This window comes from Papio anubis, chromosome 9 (assembly GCF_008728515.1).
Source record: "Papio anubis isolate 15944 chromosome 9, Panubis1.0, whole genome shotgun sequence".
NCBI classification, from domain to species: Eukaryota; Metazoa; Chordata; class Mammalia; order Primates; family Cercopithecidae; genus Papio; species Papio anubis.
Window position 1 is genome coordinate 13814451 of NC_044984.1, and position 1127 is coordinate 13815577.

The window sequence follows — 1127 nt, forward strand, 5'->3', positions numbered from 1 at the left end:
GCTGAAACTATAACTACAATATTGATACCATATGGTTTGATCCTTGATATCCATAAGGTTATCAAGGACAGTGTCAAGGATTGATAACATAAGGTTCAATCCTTACATCTAAACAATCAGACTCAATTCACCTGCTGACCTATATTAATATTACACTAAAAAACCAACCCAAAACGGTCTATTTAGTGCTTTGGCAGGATTTGCTTTAATATTAAAGAATAAATCAGTATCTTCCAAGCACAGTCAAAACAAACAAAAGATCTTGAATAAAAGTCTAAAAATCCATCAAATAAATCAACTCTAAGAAAATAAATGCCTTGTTGTATTATTGCACTACATTTTAGGTTATCACCAATTTTTGATAGTATGGGATTTACATGAAAGGCATTTGAGATACTGTGGAAAGTAACGTATGACTAAACAATGCACACACTGTGTGTATGTGTTTATGAAATACACACTTTGGATCACTGGATAAATCACGAGTCCTTTTTAAGTTTCAATACTCTCTAGTGTAAAATGGGGAAAATACCCAGAAAAGTCATCTATTAGGGTTACTTGGTAGATCAGTTAGTCATGAAATTAACATTAAACTTAATAGACTAAGAGTTAGTCAACATTGGTACATGAGTTTACATTAAAGCACTTTGTAAAGAAAATGGTATAAATGCAAATTAATGTTATATATATTAAAATATGAATAATATAAAAGCACACAAAACCCATCAATTCAGAAAGGAAAAAAAGCTAACCTTTTATGATTCTTTAATAGCTTAAAAATGGTTTAAAATGACTTTTGCCATTCAACTCGTATCAGTTCATGAAGCTCTAGAATAAGTAACCACTGAAGGTAAGCTATCTTTTAAACAATAAAAGCCAAACTATACTATTCCTAACACCTTTCAGTTTCTCTAAAGCCAGTATGACAACCTTACAGGAAAATAATTACTCCTCTTTTTTATCCCTTAAAATTTAAAACATAGTTTCTACCATGTTTTCAGTAAGATTCTCATTATGTACCAGAAAGGCAGTTCCTTGAAAACCCAAGTTTTAAACACTTAACCTTTTTTTTTCTGTCCATAAACTAGGTATTATGTTTACACATTATCAGTAACACAGAGTCAGTA